Source organism: Pezoporus flaviventris, unplaced genomic scaffold (genome assembly GCF_033815535.1).
Source record: "Pezoporus flaviventris isolate CSIRO_AGI_PZ_B2104156 unplaced genomic scaffold, CSIRO_AGI_Pfla_v1 ptg000093l, whole genome shotgun sequence".
Classification (NCBI taxonomy): domain Eukaryota; kingdom Metazoa; phylum Chordata; class Aves; order Psittaciformes; family Psittacidae; genus Pezoporus; species Pezoporus flaviventris.
The window spans coordinates 4,375,847-4,390,587 of NW_026892641.1; the positions used below are offsets into that span (position 1 = coordinate 4,375,847).

General features: G+C 45.9%; 1 long non-coding RNA gene across 1 annotated transcript; it reads left to right on the forward strand.

The window, feature by feature from the left end:
* The first annotated feature begins 2,480 nt into the window (after positions 1-2,480).
* LOC133280928 (uncharacterized) lies at positions 2,481-4,173 on the forward strand. The gene is made up of 3 exons (XR_009747310.1): positions 2,481-2,638; positions 3,132-3,423; positions 3,897-4,173. It is a non-coding gene; the product is annotated as an uncharacterized LOC133280928 (long non-coding RNA).
* Positions 4,174-14,741: the final 10,568 nt, after the last annotated feature.

Here is a 14,741-nt window from a genome sequence, read left to right on the forward strand (position 1 = left end):
CTCCTATGAAACACTTAGAAAGTCATTGTCAGGCTCAGAAACATCTTGAGATAAGGCTGGGTCTCTCGGAGCAGCAGACAGGTGACATCCCTGTGCCTGAGAATGAAAGCTGGCTGACATGGAACTTGACCTGCTGTCCCCTTTTGGGCTGATACTGTCTGCCGGTGGCTGAGGTGTACTTAGAATTGTAACTCAAGTGATGCCTGGCTTGTGTTCTTGCCCACAATATCTTTATAGCCTAAGCACCGCTCGAGTGTTGCTTAGCAATGCGTTTCTAGAGTGTTGCATGGACCTGGCATCTTGTAAAGCTTTCTAGGCCTCCAGAAATAAAAACCTGAGCAGAAAGAAAAGCTTTAAACCAGCTCCACAAACCCCAGATTTGAGTTCTTTAAGTTTGGTGGAACAGAGCTTAACCTTCATACTTGAGGTTGGGATGTTTCCAAGCAGAGCGTGGAGAGTAGGGGTGAGGGTGATGCTCCTTTGTATGGTGATGCTGTTGCGATTGAAAGCTTGGAACTGGTGAGTGGCGACCCTGAGAACTCCCCTCTTAGACCTCCTGGTGACAAAGGGCTCTCTTTGTGGGCTGTGAGGCCGGGTCAGAGCAGCGCAGCTACTCCCTTCCTCCTGCTGAGCTGCTGCGGTGTGAGGAGCTGGTTCCATCAGTGAGCTGCCTGGTGTCGGGATGGGCAGCAGAAAACCCTCCAAGAATTGGACCTTGCCTGGATCTGGGTGAGGACAGTGCCTTCTTTCCATCGAAAGGAGTTTTGTCTCTTTAACACTGCTTTGCTGAGCAGAAAACTATTCCAAGCCAAGGAAAACAGGGCTCCTTTGGTAATTGGAAGTTTGCTTCCAAACAATCCATAACAAATGCCATAAAGTACCAATCTATTCAGAGAATTAATTGGAGACACTTAGGGGAAATTAATAATGAATGCTCAAGTGAGAGTTTCCTTTTGAGCTTTGCATCAAGAACACCAAGGCAAAGTAAACAGCAGAGGAATTAGAGTAAAGCAGACAAACTGTGTGGGGAAAATTAGGTATGCAAAGTAGGAAAGTGCATAAATCTGCATGTTATTAATAGGGGGAGAGTTCCTGAAATTATCATATGGGCTGAATATTAAGCGTAATCAACACAAAAACGAAATGGAGAGGTGCTATTTGGGGGAAGATGGTACAGCAAAAGCAACTTTGGATTAGAAACCTCTTAAACATACACCTGTTGTTTTGCCTCCTACAACCCAGGGTTTGTCATAAGGTATTTTTAGCGTAGAAACAAGCAATTCACCTTCTGGCTTATTTCTGTGCATGCTGAAAACGGCTTCTTCAGGCCATGGTATCTCTGTTGCTGGAATTTGAGGTCTGTTTTTCAGGTGTTTAAAGCACTTGGAAGGAGATGATGTGACCAGTGCATTTTACAGAGGATCTCCTCTTAGAATTAGTGATGAACAAAGGACTAGAGGATGTTTTGAAGGTTTTGGGTAAACCTGTGTCTAAATCTGGATGTGTAACACTCACCGCTTCATCCCAGGGCTTGGGTAGTACTGTCAGATGGGGGACACCTGAAGCACAGGCTATAGCCTTCCTATATGCTGCTGTCACCTTGACTGATGTCATTGGGTGTCCTGGAAACGCTGGAGAACATAGTTGGTGACACTAAAATCGGCTGAATCTTAACTGATGGCTCTTAAATGAGTTGTAAAATTGCTCTGTCAGTTGTTAGTGCAGTAAAGTCGTTTGATCTTCATCAGCCTGGCTGAGGAGTTAGCTACAAAGGCACCAGCTTAGGAGCTGTTCCTGCATTTTCTTCTCTTCTTCTTTTCTTCCTCCTTCAGGCACAAAGGTGTTTACTGAAATGCCCAAGGACTTGGATTTATTTCCAACCCATCACTTGGTGATAAACTTCCATTATTCATAAGGTAGCTTCTTCCACTCTCTTTTGCAAATAGTGTTCTTCAGGAGCATGTTATGAGCTATCCAGTAATGAAACTCTCGTGCTCAGAATTACTTGCAGCTTGCTGCTGTTAGGAAGAGTCTGTGAAATTGGTCCTACCTTAATTCTGAAGTTTGGCGAGGGTTTAGCTTTGCCCTCTGGAAATGCAACAGAGGGGTTCTGTGTTACTGCTCATAATACAGGCCATCTAAAACTGGGAGTCATACCAAGGTCTTCCGTGCATCCAGAGCCAAAAGTCTCTCCAGAGTGGCCAGAAAGTTTGGAGAGAGCTGTCTCACCAGTGCTTTTAGTGCTGGGATGCAAAGCTGTGCTGGTTCTCTGTGGCCTGGAGACATGCAATCTGCACGTATCTGAAGCATCTTGAGTCCTGTATTGTCAGCTTGGGGTGGGGGGAAGACATGGAGTGTTACCTTCAGAGCAACTGGTGTCTGAAAGGATAACATTGGCCTGTAGCTGTTGGAGCTGTAATGACTTTGAAATCATGTTCTAGTTTATATTCTATGATTTTTGAGTGTCCTTCTCCTGTGTTGCATTTGAGAGAATACCCTTGAGATGCTGCTGACCAGATCCTTGTTATGCTGTTCTTGATTAACGGCATCATCTCCTTCCCTTGATGTCAATGTATGTTTGTGTTGCACAGCTTGCCAGTCTCAGTGCTGGGGCTGGAATTGTCACAAGGAATGCAATGTAAGTAAGAAGCTATTTAAGGAGCTATAGTGCAGCAAAGCAAACGGCAAATGCCTGCTTCTGTGCTCTCTCATACTGGTATTAAATCCCCACATAGTCTGTGTTTTTTCCAATTAAGTTTGAAGAATCACTTACATTATTCTCAAGCACGGATCTAAAAACTAAACTTGCCAAATACACGGCTTGACTGAACTGTTGAAGGAAAATCTTTGGGGCTTTCTGCATTTCCCTGGAAAAATTGCTCTGGAGAAGTATTATAATGGATGAAACAGGAAATTAATGTGTGGCTGTGTTAGTGTGAAGAGATGAAATTCCTGCTGCCTCACATTTTATTATGAGCTTGAAATATGACAACATTAAGATGTTAAGGCAAATGACAACAGGATTTCTGAACAGGCTTCAGGGAGGATGGGGAATAGAGATGGGAAAGAATCCAAAAGGGACCTTTCTTATTAGCATCATTCAGTTGTGCACTTGCTCTCCCCTTTTCCAGCCCTCTCTGTCTGGTTCAGAATGGATATCCTGCCTGTTGCTCCATCTTCTCATGGGCGTCCAACAGCTGTGGGGAGGCATTCAAAGTGGTGATTATTTATGCAAGGAGAAGTCTCTAATCGGATACCTTGTTGGGCAGCAACTCCTCTTAAAAGAAACGATGGGGACTGCTAATGGAAAGAAATTACAATCCCTTTACAAATCAATCCACTTGAACCACAGCACCTCTGCTAGAATTGTTCTTCCTGGAAAGGCTTTATGTACATCCAACAGGAATGGCAGCACCAGCTGAAGTGAGTCATGTTTGCATGCTTGTGAGAGCTACCTGACATCTCTTGAGTCAAGCTTTCACTAGACCAGCCCTGCTTTGTCTCTACACACAGCACCAAATTGGCACGAGGTATGATAGTACCTATTCCTACTGAGGTTCCCAAGTGCTTCAGTGTCACTCTAAAATGTAAAACATCATGTGTGAGGACAGGGAGAGGAGACAATGTGTGCAGAAGACATGCTGGAACAAAGACAGGGCCTGGTAAGCAGCTGGCAGTGCTGTCAAGTCATCCCTCTATCAGCATAACTAGTTGCTGGTGACACCCGTGGATAAATGTCCCCCCCGAGGGACTGTGCCTCGCTAGTGGCACCTACCAGCTGGTGGTGTATAACCAAGATGGGAATCCTGACAAACCTCACCCTGTAAGTTCACAGTGAGCTGTAAAACCCCATTGCAGAGATGACTTTCATCTTCTGAGACTCACCTGAATTCCAGGCATGAAGAACAACGCAAAGGCAGAAGTTGAGCTGTCATCATGCTGGCAGCACAGCTTTAAGACACCTCTGAGGCTTTAGAGGCTGTGGACCTGGAACCTCGCTTTACAGTCTTCTGAGGGAATGAAGGAATACTGCCACAGCACAGGCTTATGGAAGAGTGGATGCATAAGAGGTAAAACGTGTTATGTACAGCCTGCTCTAAGGCTTTGTGAGATGAGTGTTGGAAGCTCAAGTGCTCTCTCCATGTGCCTTATTTTTTGACCAGAGTCAGGAAGAAAGAATAAAGTAGGACTTTCCAAGAGTGATGCTTTCCTGCAGTTCCAAGAACTGGGTCATGAGTTGAGTTTCAAGCTTGCACCTGAACATGTGATACAGTCAGAGCTGTACAGCTGCAAGCCTGGCTTTCCCAAGAAAAAAAGGCTGTTTCCACTGTGGGGGATTGTATTTCCTTACATAAAAGATGAGATCCCATGCTACTCGTCTGGGAGATAAATCCTCTCGTGGCTCTGCTTTGACACTGATTGGGTATGGCAAGGCTTAACCTTTCTGTCTTGCCTCCAAAAGTGACTCTTAAATTGTTTGCCTTGGTATTGACTTTGTGGAGGCTCAGTTACAAATGGGCTAAAGAATTTGCACAGTATCAGTGTGTGCTGCTTCTTGCCTTCAAATAGGAGCTTTTTTGCATGCTTTAGCTGGCTAACATGTCTCTTTTATTCTTGAACTAGAGATGTTGCATGTTAGTTGAGCCCTTCAGGCTCCAGCTTGCTTGAGATCTGCCCTCTGGTTTCTCTCTGCTGGGTCTGAAGTAGTTTTTAATTTAGTGTTAGAGGTGAATGAGTCTTTCTGGTTTTGTTAGAATCACGGAATTAGCCAGGTTGGAAAGGACCTTTAGGATCATTGAGTCCAGCCTTTACCCCAGCACTGCCAAAGCCACCACTAATCCATGTCAATGAGGGCCTCATCTGCACAGTTAGGGTTCTGCTTTCTGGCTGTGCCAGAGACCTGTTTACAGTGGGGAGACGCAGCATAAATATGCTGGTTGTGAGCTTCCTTCCTGCTGCAGTGTGGTCCCTTTGGCATGGGATTGCCCCTATGGAAGCAGGTGACCTATTAGCAAGTCCTGCAAGACTGTTTCAGAGTATCTCATCCGGTGTTGTGCCCAAGTCCCTTTGCTGCAATGCTGGAGTGTGTAATGCATCTGTGGGCTGCCTTGCCAGAGGTGGAACAAGGAAACAAAAAGCTTTGAATGTGTTGAGCACACTGCCTCTGTCCCCCTGTGGCCCTACAGCAGCATCTAACGTGTTTGTAGAGAGCTGAGCTGGGGCTTGTTCATTGGTGTCCCTGCTTGATCCCAATGGCTGGTGCCTGCTTGTCAGGTCAGATGGGCCATGAAAGGAGGCAGAAGTGCTGCCTTTCCTAATGAACTGTCTCAAATGAGTACCAATTACAGCATGAAACCAGCTCCACTCCTGAACCAGCCACATGCTGCTTTAGAGGCTACCACGTTACAGACTGCAATGGGGAAAGAGCCATCAGCAGGGAGCAGTTGTAGCACAGTGGCCTTACTCTTGGTCAAGAGGGGGAAGAATGAATGTAGGACCATGAAGAAATGGCATGAGTTCACATTTCCTTGCCAGGACTGGGGTTTATAAGTTCTTGAAAGAAAGCAAGCTCACCCACAGGGAGCTTTTGTTTGATACTTGAGTTGGGTGTGAGGAAGAGGAAAGCAAAGAGGTGGCAGTGTTTGAATGCCTCCTGAAAGCTCCATTTGAGGCAGGAATTTAGCTTGGGTTAAACTTCCCTAGGATGATAACTCCAGCAAGCAGCCCCAGAAGCAAGAAGAGCTACTTGTCCTGATGGGACCTCTTCACAGGAGCGTTTTCCAGGCAAGGTTGTATCAGTCACTCTTGCCCTTGCAGCGAGCTGCTAACAAATGCAGCAGGCTATATTAGACCACCAAGGAAGGGAGAACTGTGTGATGTTGGTTGGAGTCTATGTAAAATAACACTAGAAGCTCCCATAAACAACACTCCTAGCTGTTCTATGCACTGCATAAACCTTGGTGCGTGCTGCGTGGTGTCTTTCTACATGGGTGCTAAAGGGATCATAGAATCATAGAACAGCTAGGGTCGGACAGGCCCTTAAGAACATCCAGTTCCAACCCCCCTGCCATGGGCAGGGACTCCTCACACTAAACCAGGTCACCCAAGGTTTTGTCTTGGGTGTGATTCCCCTAAATACTGCCGTGTTCCTGTGCCTGAACCAGTTTGAAATGGGAAATTCTCTGGAATACCTCCCACTGCCTGGAAAATTGGGCACTTGAGACTATCTTTGAGTATTTTCCAGTATTAGTATCTTCTGTAGCTCCCTTTACTCCAGTGATCATCTGGGGGGGCGGGGACCCAACCCACAACTAAAGAATTAATACCTGCACGGGGGAAGTAATTGTAAATTCCAGGGCTGAGATTTCCTTTCCTTTGCTAACACATTCCCTCGGAAATAAGGGACTGAGTGACTGCTACCAAAGCAGAATGCAGAGCGTGTGCCTTTAGTCCTAAAGGAATTGATTGTTGGGATGTTTTGTTCTTGGATTGCTCTGTAATTTGCTAATGCTGCTCCATACACTGCGGCTGCAGCAAGGAAATATGATCCCATTCTGCCTGCTTTGGTCTCTCTTCACTGGTTACCAGTTCATTTGCAGTTGATTTGGCAGTTCTTTTAATTTAGATTTGATTCTGGGTGCTTGTATTCTCATTTCTCAGTTGCTCTATTGTTATGCAAAACCACGCATTCATCAGCAAAGGACTTTGCTCTATTCTAGCAGTGGAGAGAAGCAAAAGCCTCCTTCAGGCTGTTCCCTTGACTTCTGTGGGCTGTCTGGAGCCTTCCCTGGAGTCACCCATTCTGAGTGAGGATTTACTCCATGGTTTAGGTGTGACATTGGGGATGGGACATGCTGAAAGCACTCACCAGGGTTTGGCCTACCTGGTTGTGGCATAGGGAAGCAGAAGGAGCGGGAGTGAAACTTTGTGTTCTTGCTTGTCCTTTGTGAAGCTGATTTGCTGTGGTCTTAAGAAGTGCAGTCTTCATATGCAAGAATACATCAGCAGCCTTATTCTTCCCCTGAAGAAGGAATGCAAAGGTTAGAGTTCCCTAGGTTTCACTGCTCCATCATGCATTTCATCCTACTAAGGACAGCTTATTCTCTATTAGGTAGGATGCAGAGCTCCCTCCCGAAGTAGGACAGATTGGTTAATTCTCTTTGGGCCCCTTGCTGCTGTTCTTTCCCCAGCCGCTGTGTCCTTTTGGTTATTAATAGTTGTTCTTATTGCCTTAAAAAGAGCTGGGTTTCCATACCTGCTGTGACATTTAAAAGCGATAGCATCCTTCTTCTGAGCTTGTATTGCTCAGGCTTTGGTAGGAGTTTGAACTGTAATTTTCCTGTTCTAATGCATTTGATACTGAAATGGCTTTTGGGCTGGTGGTGCACGTCTTGGTGTTCAAAAGCACAGGCTGAAGAAGGAAATAAACCCCCCTACTTGGAAAATGACTCTCTTCTCCCTGAATGCAATTAGTTTGCTAGGGCTCTTTCTTAGCTGAGATCCCATGGCCCTAGCTCCCAGACCTGTGTTTTGCTGTTCTTGTCTCCATGTGGAATGTTGAGCTGCAGTTCAGTTTCCTGAAGGGGCTCAATTCTTGCCTTTCCAAGACTGCAATGTCAAGAGGGACTCAGAATATGAAAGCAAGCGATTGGGAACATGAGTCACCATGGCAGCCCAGCCAGGCAGCACTAGTGCTTTGCAAACGGGCACTAGGAGGGGGAACACTTCCCACTTGGTCAAGCATCAGTCCTTTTAACACATCATCTACTTCAGATTTTACAGGAACCTGTGGCAAAGCCAGTGCAGTACCAATACAGGTACTTTTTTAGTAACAAGTACTTGTAAACCACCTGAAAATCAGCTTATCCTTCTGTTTGGCATCTTATGCTGCCTTGGCCTTTTGGCTTCTGTTTCCTTAAATACCAGTAGCTATTTCCAGTGCCTTTAAAGGAAGGGGGAGATTTAGTGGACCATAGCCTGGAAGTCCAGAAATCCATCTTCTTGATGCACTGTGGATACTCCATATGATTTCAGACAAGCCCATTTAATTCCCTGTGTCAGTGCCCAGCATGGAAAAGGAGGATAATAGTGGCTTGCCTAAACCTGTAAACCCTGTACCATGCTAGCTATCAAAAGGTTTTCTTAATGTTTTCAGCTCTTAATCTCTTCAAAGATAAGATTGACAGTGCATCCATTCCTGATTTCTCTTGAAATCAGCCATCATTTATTGCTCCAAAGTATAAGAAGTCTGCCTCTTTCTAGCCTGTCAGCAGCCCCTTGGACAGGAGCACTCTGTCCAGCCTGTGTGTGTCTAACTTGTCAGTCTGAGTGATCAAAGACTACTTTTGAACTTGAGGAGGGAAGGTAAGGCTTGGTTTATGTTTTCCTGAGTCAGCAGCAATAGCATTCCGGACCACTGAGTCTTCCCTAGCTTTCATACCATGCTGTCAATCAAGTCTTCACTTTAGAAAGACCAAAACCTATATGCCAGGCTTTACAGAATGAGCTAGCCCTGAGTCTATGGAGTTCTTTGAAACACAGCGGACTTTGAATTGGATCCAACTTCATCATAATAACTTGAAATGAGGCCAGACTCAGTGTTGGATGGCTCAGGATGGGACTCTTTAATGCTGCTTTGGGCTCGCAGTGCCCAAACCTAAAAACTTGGTGACGAGTATCTTCCAGATCTCAACTTCATACCCCAAACCAGAACTGTTTATCCAAGAAATGTGGGATGTCAAAACTGGTCAGAATGGGAAGTTCTGGACATAAGCAGCTATTTAGGATCCAGATAGGAATCCTTGCTGACGTATTCTGCTAGTGTTCCACATTTCTGTCTGCTTCACGTGGCTCAAAATGGCAAGATTAAAGCAGTAACTTGCTAGATGATCAAACCCTGCTTCACGATTCAAATGACTCAGTAATGGTCAAGGTCCCACTAATGAATTACTCTGCTCTTGTTCAAGCCAACAAAAGAGAGCACAGAAGACTTCTGGACAAGCAGAAAGGAATACTTGAAGAGGGCAGCCTAAAGAGCCAAGCTTGACATGGATCCTGTACCTTGGGCACCACTCACATGCCTGTGAGGCGAGGTTGTGATGTCCTGCTATCCCAGAACAGACAGCCTAGAGTAAAAGCTAATGGGAAACTTGGGATTTAGCCTTTTACCAGCAGATGTGAAGCCAGATGTGTAAAGATTTAGTCACTATTGCTGTGGGCTACTTCAGTACTAGTGACCATTTGCTTAGCAGCAACGTCTCAGTGCTGCTCCCTGAGCTCGTGAAGCCCTATCCTAAAGAGAACATGTGCATGTCACTTGTATCCTGCCTTGTCACCACTGTCAGTGCTGTGTAGATGGCCAAATGTGACGCTTGGAGCTGGGGAAAAGGAAAGGGACAGACGTTCTGTGCTTTCCCTGCCTTGGAGGCAGCACCAGTTTGGAGGTCAGTGCTGTGCAATGTTGCTGCTCAGTTCAGTTCAGCTGTTGGCTGCTGTGCAGCTAAATGCATCACAAAGGGGAAACTAGGGTCCAAGCCAAACTGGCTTCTCAGAACAAAAGCCCCAGCAGTTGGTGGTATCACAAAGCAATTTTGGCTGCGGTCTGGCTGCAGAGAGCCTTTAAAATCAATGCTAAACTATTTGTCAGTAGAAAGACTCTAAGATAGGAATGGTACGTCCCTTACATCAGGGGCTGGGGGGGTTAGTCTGGAGAAGGAAAAACGATGAGTGAAAAGCATCTTCTGGTAGAAAATGGTGTGAGTGACTGTGGCTTTTAAAGGAAACCTGAGCACAAAAACCTAAATACAAAATGCTGTGCTTCTGAAGTGGAAACCAGAATGGGTAAAAAGCCAGAGAAAACACAGAGGTTGGGTTCAGGCCTTTTTCTCCCTACCAAATGTCCTTTGTTCAGTGGAATTTCACTATTATTTCTTCCTTGAAGTTCCAGTAAGGGAATCTAGCATGGGAGTTGGTATTAGCCTTTCCTCAGCAAGCTGGATGATGTGGAATGGGTCCAGCTATTAGAGGCACTGACACATCTTCCTAGAGGAGACTTGCTGCTGCGGTGGTGGCTGCAGGACTGGCACACTTGGAAGTCTTTCAGGGCTCATCCCCAAACAGGAAATTCCAGGTGCCATCCATCAGGTTTGGGGTTATTTTGACTGAAAGTGTCCCAGTGAAAAGCCCTTTTTAATAAACAATGGTCCAAATTCTGCTGTTCTTGCTCGTGATGAAGAACAGAGCAGTAAAAGTAGATTATTGGCCCAGAATTGAGTTTCCAGGTGTTAAAGAATATGCCCAGGTCCATTGCCATGGGTGAAGAACAGTTCCAAGAGCTCCTGAAGCGTAGGAAAGGAATTCATTGCTACCTTCAGGTGTCATGGCCGAGCACTGGGGGTCTCTGCAGGATGTCCTAGAGGGGAGATGTGAGCCCTGTGAAATCTGTGCTCAAGTGGGGGCCTCCTCCCCTCATCACACCAAACCTCCTTGTGTTTTCCACTAGTGCCAGCTGAGCAGGCACGGAAGAGCTGCTGGTGGCTGGAAGAAGCAAGGATCAGAGCCTCAGCAGTCTCCTGAGGGAAGTGGTGAGACAGGAATGGCAGCGATAGGGAGAGGCTAAATGGAGATAAATGAGGAGTTGAGACAAAATAGACAAAACCAGAAGAGTGTGAGGGGAAACGCAGGGGTTTGAATTAGACCGCAGTAACAAGGCAGCTAATCTAAGCTGGGGATCAAACACTGTCACAGTGCTGAAAGGTACAAAACCAACCACAAGTCCTCTCCAAGAACCAAAGCCTGCTTTGTAAGCAAAGTGAATTGCTGTGAAAAGCTGTGCTTGGGTTTGGTTTTATGGCAAATGCAGCTCAAAAGGGAAGGAACTGGGGAGAATCAGGCACTGAGTTTGCATTTTACATCGAACATGCAATGATAAAGAATGAAACCAGAAAGCCTTTGCAATGAAACGTTTTCTTTCTAACAGTCAGTGAGCCGACAGTTGTTCCTTCATGCTCTATGCTCATCTGTCCCTGTTGTTTGAGGAGCTCCCCTCCTGCTCCAGTCCCCAGGAACCAGTGAGATATGCCGTGCCAGGAGATGCTCAGAGGCTTGTTTGACACAGCTGCTATGGCAGTGCTGATAACAGGGCAGCTCTGCTTTAGTGGAGCCCTCTCAGACAAATGGCCCAGGAAGGGGGGAGAGTTGCAGCAGAATTAATTGCTACCTGGCACACAATTTCATGCTAGGCTAAACAGGGATTAGAAACTTCCAGGGGCTGGTTCACAACCCAGGCTTTGGGTTTAGATGGGGGGGGCGGTGAGAGAAAAATAGCAGGAAGCTCTCTCAAGATGTGGCTACAAACCTCTCCTATAAAGAAGATGTAGCTTGGGGTGGTCTGAACCGAGCAAAACTCCCGTGGGACAGTTTGCTACTGATAATCAATGAAGCACTTGGTTTCCTGCTGTGGTTTCCTGGGGATGTATGCAACTTGGGCATGGAGAGGGATAACAGACTAGCAGGAGAGGGAATGAATGTTAGGATATCTTAGTACCTTACAGATAAGGATGCAACATGGGGTCCAAAGCTGCACACAAACATTGAAAACAAAGGAATCTGCTTGGTCTCTGAAGGGCCGTGCAGTGTTTTAGCCTGTGACTGAATGTTTCTGCTTTGCATGATGCACTTTGGCATTTAAGCAGCACACAAAGGAAAGAGTCTTTCGAATGCAGCACTTCTGTGGATTAAATGTTCACGGATAGTGTCCTCTCTAGTGCTATCCTGATGCTTGCTGCATGGAAATAGCTGTTTTAAAGGGGTTAATAGGGTAGTATGCATTTGATATTCAGGTACTCCAGTGGAACAGCAGATGGAACTGGGTACTTGCAGAGATGCTCATGTCGAATAGGAGGTCCTGAAGTCAGGGAGTTCTGGGACTCGGAATTCAGGTCCTGCTGTGCTGTGTGTTCTTTAAGCAAAGCACTAAAAGGAAGATCTGTAGAAGCTTTTAGTGTTGCAGCTGCAGCACTGCCACTCCTGGAAGGTAACTGGTCATGGAACGGAGCAGAAGCCACTCGACCCCAGATGGCTTTTGCCTCCAATTGAAGGCAAAGCCTTAAATCTGGGTTAAACCGTGTCAAAATACCCCAGCATGCTGTAAATGCTTGAATGGATAAGTGTGTACCTTGGTTAGCACATGAGAGCACCCCAAAAATGCTCTTCCCTTGGTGCTGACATCGTGTGCCTTAAGGTTGGTCCAGCTGTTCAGACTCCGTTCTTTCAAGTGGTTGAATTCAGACCTCTTTTCATTCCAATAGCTTCTGTTCGCTTTTGCCATTGACTTTCTAAATGTCACCCCTGTTTCCAGGGGGAATACAGCACACTCTCCAGGGCTACATCCAGTCTGGTTACAGGGAACTGAAGAGATGAAGCTTCTTCACTTGCCTTAGAGCTCTGAAGTTATTGTTAAATAGCCCGCTCCTTTGAACAAAGGCTATGCTGTACGTAACAACCTTTCTTCTGTGCTGTTCAGTCATTGCCATGCAGGAAGTGGCACTAAAAAATACATTTAAGTGATTTTTTTTTTTCATGCTTGCTAAACTGTCTGATGCTTACAGGAAGCAAAAGCAAGGCAAAGCAGCTATCCAGGGCTTTAAGCTTAGAAATGAGAAATAATGGGTTTGGGCACACTATGGAGGATAAGTCAGTAGTGTCTATTTAACACTTCTCTTCCAGGAGATCAATTCTAGCTGCTACAAGGCACCTCTTGAACTCAGATTGCTCTTGTACAATGCAAAGCTTCCAGGGATAAACAAACAGCCAGGTATCTGTGTCCATAACTGCAACATGAGTCCCAGCCACAGACTGAGAAGCCCCTGCAACCAGGATCCTGTGGTGGTCCACAGCAGCTGAAGGAGGCCAAAAGCAGGTTTTCCTGTCAGGGATTTGGCTTTAATAAATGTCCTTTTGTCCTGATCTCAGGGAAGTGGTACAATAGCTCAGGGGTGCAGAAAGAAACTAATGGGCAGCATCAGTTGCCCAAGGTCATCCCCTTTCCTTGGTGAGGTGCTAGCATACTGCTCTGCTGTAAGAGCCTGAGCTGCCCATTGAGCTAACTGTGCCTTAAGCTGTTAATCCACCCCTGTCCTGGGTGGCCAGGCTCTGCTCTTGACTCTGGTAGGGTATATAAATTACACAGCCCTTAGAATTGTTGCAGCTTATGGTAAGGAAACCATAGGTGGGAGGGGAATGATGGTGCAGCGACCACCTCTGACACATCCTGTGCTGCCTGAAGAGCTGCAGTCTGCTTTCAGCTGCTCAGACACTGGGTGCATATGTAACGGTTTTGACTCAAAATGAAATTCCTGATGTGATGTGGCTGGCCTGAAGTTCCTCCTCCTGGATGGACATGTTTGTTTCATCTGTCCTGGCAAAGCCAGTCCTTGCTTTAATCTGAGGATTCCATCAGAAGCTTCTAATTCATGATGAAGAGATGGAGAAATCTCATGAGTTACATGAGGTCCCTCCATGAAGCACTGGCAGCTTTTGATAGCTTACCAGCCTGATGGTTTGGAAGGCTTTGGTCTGTCTTGTCCACGTTCCTTTTCAATCACTCCATATTCTGTTCCTGGCACTCACTTCAATCTTTTTTCCTTTCAGCTGCTTAGTTTGGCCTTGGAGACTTCTGACATGGTCCAGTTCCCACAGCAAGCACCTTTTACAAGGTCTTGGCAGGGTGTAAAAGAGAGTTACTCCTGCTGCTTCTGGGTGACAGAATTGATCCTGGTTTCAAGATGATGTAGTAGGCTTTTAGCTTTTCTGTCCTCTGGAACAAGAGCCTTGCTTTTATGAAGGGGGAGCTGCCAAACTCTTTTCAGTGTTTAAATCTCTGATCATGAGGCTGTGCCTTTTGTCTTGGTGCCTTCTGCAGGCTGAGCTATGTTTGTATTAAGAATCTAGATAACACAATAATGGGAGTGGTGGGGTCACAAATAAACCAGCAAATTTAAGTCAGCTCCTGCTGCTTGTCTGCTGTAGCAGCAATCTTGTTTGCCAATAAAATGCAGGATGGAGGCTCTCAAAAGAAGATCTGGTGCTGTTGGGAGCCTTAACTTGTGATCCCTTCTGGACTATGGCCACTTGATGCATATACAGAAGTGGAACGCTGGGGTTATCTGGACTCTTGTGTTTTGCTTTGTGTTATTAAATCACAGTTACCTCTTCCTAGTACCATTCACAGCCCTTCAAACTCACACATGCAGAAAGAAGGGGGGAGAAATAACCCCCCCAGCTACCATATTCAACTGACACTAGTGTTTGAGTTCTACCTCTATGCCAGTGATTTCTCGGCTGCTCCTATGAAGTGACCACATTTTCCCAATATAGGGAGCAGTGTCGTTTTCTCCTGTCTGCTGTATTGAAAAGGGGAATAGATGTGCATAATACATGCCCACTGTCAAGGACGGTGTTTCCAGATGTGTTCAACATGCAACACGCTAATCAGGCTACGCTATAATAGAAGAGTCAATATTGAGGTAACATTGCTTCTCTGCAACTGAGATACTCCTTCGCCACAGTGTAGAAGCTTGTACAGATGCAACAGATCTATGTTTGCTTACATTCGAGCTATGATTCTGCTGCTACAGTTTTCTGTATGAACTCCCCAGAGAGTTTTTAGGGGCTCCTGTTGTTTAAAAGCCAAGCCAAAATGCTCCCCCCCACTTCATGCTTTATTCAAAGCTAGCAAAGGC